We start from the raw sequence: 3,509 nt of genomic DNA, 5'->3' as shown, positions 1-3,509 counted from the left end.
GCGTTTGCCAATTCAGTATAATTCGCATACTGTAAGTGACCCAAAAACCGAGTGCGTTCAGCAGGGGTTAAAATTTGCTGCACTAATGCCCACAAGTCTCTTGGTTCTGCATTATAAACGGAAATGGTAGTCCGAAGAAAGTCTACAAACAGGGTAGGTAATTTCTTTCTATCCGGCATCCCGGCTAGAATGGCCATTATCTCGTGGGGTCTCCAGGGACAGTACACATTTATCAATTGGGGGTTGCCGGGTGCTCCGACGTTAGCCAGGTCATAGGCGGGATTAGGCACCTGTTTCATTGGTAACTGACGAGGAGTCGATTCATACTTAACTCGTGTCTCAGTACGAGGTTCTGAGTCTAGCAATGTCAAGTCGTCTCCTGCTGCTCCACTGTCTGTGTCTCTAAGTTCCTGACTGTCCAGTCTCTGATCTCTCTGCTTTCTAAAACTAAGTGGGCTGGCTGAGAATTTAAATGTTGGAGCCAATAATTCCGTAGTTTTACTTCTGGTACGGGAGGAGACCGGGGAGACAATTTGAGCCGTTATCGCAGGGGTTTGAACAGCCGGTTCCGTAGGCACCGAAGGATAGAGATTGCCGTTTCTCTGGAGGGGCATTAGGACCCTGGGGAGCTACACGGGACCTAACAGGAGGATCACTAGGACCCTGGGGAGCTACACGGGACCTCCAATTCCACTCATCCAATTCATCCTCGTCTCCCTCAGCCAAGCAAAGGCCAATCATTGGATTACGTAATCCACTTTAATCAAGCCCTTTTGGCTCGCCCGAAGTCTTTTCAGACTTCTGTTTAGAGTGTCTCTCATTTTTAGGACCTCGACAGACTTAACCACTGCTCCCTCAGTGAGTGTTATTCCTAACTTCAACGCGTTATCTTGCCAACCTGCTAATACCGAAGCTTCTTTCAATTCTTGACAGTGCTGCCTCCATAAAGCAATGATGTGGAGATGCCGGTGATGGACTGGGGTTGACAATTGTAAACAATTTTACAACACCAAGTTATAGTTCAGCAATTTTATTTTAAATTCACAAGCTTTCGGAGGCTTCCTCCTTCCTCTGAGGAAGGGGGAAGCCTGAGGAAGGAGGAAGCCTCCGAAAGCTTGTGAATTTAAAATAAAATTGCTGGGCTATAACTTGGTGTTGTAAAATTGTTTACAATCCATAAAGCAATTAACCCTTTGGCTGGTTTAGCTGCATTATTTTCCAAATTAATTCCTCTGCTTTTATGGCAGTATCCAGGTCTTTCGTTCCTCCCAATGGCCATTTAACATTTCCCAGTCTTTTATTCAACCCGCCTGACAATTGTCTAAATTGTTTTGCCTTGTCTGGATATTTTTCACACAAAATCTGTAAGGCACTGCCGGGTTCTGCAGTGACATCCAGACAATTACCTATTTTATCTCTCGTTTCCCTTACGCTTAATCAACTAGTTAACACAACCGTATTATCGCCCCCCCCCCTCCAGTCGCTTCCTGGATTTAATTCTGGTCCTGACCGCTTGTGCGTCACAATCCTAAGTGCCCTTGGTGTCTGCGCCCACTTCAGGGTCCTGAACTTCACGTGGAGCATCTCCTCTCTCAACAACCGGTCTAAGGCTGAGCGTGTGACATCGGCACTTCCTTCTGTAGTCGATCAGCACAAGCAATCAGTTCCTGTTTATACCCACTCCCCAAGGATTCAAAGTTCTGGTTTATACCCAATCACCAGAGACTCGAACACTAACTCTTAGTGATATTGATCACTGACCCACCGTGTTCGAAGGTCCTGTTTATATCCAATCACCAGGAACTCGAACCTAGTGATATTTTGATCACTAACGCACCGTATTCGAAATTCCTGTTTATATCCAGTTACCAGGAACTCGAACCGAGTGATATTTTGATCACTAACTGGTAACTGGATATAAACCAGAACTTGTATTCAAGTTCTGGTTTATATCCAGTTACCAGGAACTCGAACTTTGACTTTCAGTGATAATTTTGATCACCGACCTAAGTTTAATTACTCCCTCAGCACGTACGCTGACCCTCAGCCGAAGCTGACCCTCAGTGATGTCGAATCACTGACCTATCTCGGTGTATTCGCCAGACTGACCTGAATCTCGTAAGGACGCCACACGAGTGTTAGCGAGTGGACGATTCATCGTCAGACTTAACAGATTCAGGAAAGCCGAAGTGGGAAAAGAAAGCTTTACTCACCCCGGGCGTGCTCTCTCCTTCCTCCATTTCCGAGACAATCCGCCTCTTGCTCCGCGAACTCTTGGTGATCGACCGTTGAGATCCTGCGACTACGCCAAATGATGAACTCGATTCTTTTCCCTCAGTCTGGTTCAGCAAATTCGGAGTCGAATACACCGTTGCGGTTCAACAATAACTTTATTGGAGTCGAACTTGGAACTTGGTCTGCAGCATTGATCTGGACTCCCGATAGAGTCCCACCTATACTGGCAAAGCAAGACAAAGAACATACAGAAAATACACACGTTTATACAGCTCAATAGGGGTTGGAACATTGTTAGCATGAGGGTCAATACCAATCATAAGCCTGGCATAGGTTGGCCATGAGGGCTTACCTCACTACAGGCCAATCATGGACAATACAGTTAGCTGATCACGCCGCAGTGACAGACATAGATGAATGTCTCTTCATCTCCTAGCTTGGAATGTTTTCCGCCAATCATCCCACATCCTTATCAGCTAACCTGGAATGGTCTCTGGCTTCACTAAGCTCATTATTTCTATTGATCACCCAGCTGCACAGAGACACCTACACCAAACTCCCTACTCCCTAATGGCAACATGTCAATGATGAGCATAAGCAGACCCCAACATCTAACGAGTTACTCATCTCACTATTAGCCTTGAAGGGGCCCATTGTTCTAACCGAGGCAGCTTCTAATTAACCCTTGCTTGTCCTATTACTACTTTTCTACTTTGCCACTTAGACATTCTCATTCTATACTTTGCCACTTATACATTCTCATTCTTTGCCAGTTAGACATTCTCATTCCTTAGACATTCTCAAATGTAGTGTTTGAAAGGGAAAAAAGTGAGTCAGCTGCTAAGATTCTAGACTTGGGTAAGGCCGACTTCAATGGGATGAGACAGAGACTGTCCACAGTAAACTGGGCAAATCTGTTAATGGGTAAAACGACAGGTGGTCAGTGGGAAATGTTTAATGAAATCAGGAAGGACAGGCAGGAAGGAAGGGGAGGTGGGGTGGCTATGTTAATAAAGGAAGGAATCTCTGTAATACAGAGAAAAGATATTGGGACAAAGGATCAGGATAATGAAACCGTTTGGGTAGAGATAAGGAATAATAAGGGGCAAAAGAACACTCGTGGGCGTAGTATATAGGCCTCCTAATAGTTGCAACTCTGCTGGAAGAAGTATTAATCAGGAAATAGTCGGGGCATGTAATAAGGGAACAGCTATAATTATGGGGGAATTTTACTATCATATTAACTGGACAAATCAAATTGGGCAGGGCAGCCT

Source organism: Heptranchias perlo, unplaced genomic scaffold (genome assembly GCF_035084215.1).
Source record: "Heptranchias perlo isolate sHepPer1 unplaced genomic scaffold, sHepPer1.hap1 HAP1_SCAFFOLD_74, whole genome shotgun sequence".
NCBI lineage: Eukaryota > Metazoa > Chordata > Chondrichthyes > Hexanchiformes > Hexanchidae > Heptranchias > Heptranchias perlo.
This window is presented reverse-complemented; position numbering follows the sequence as displayed.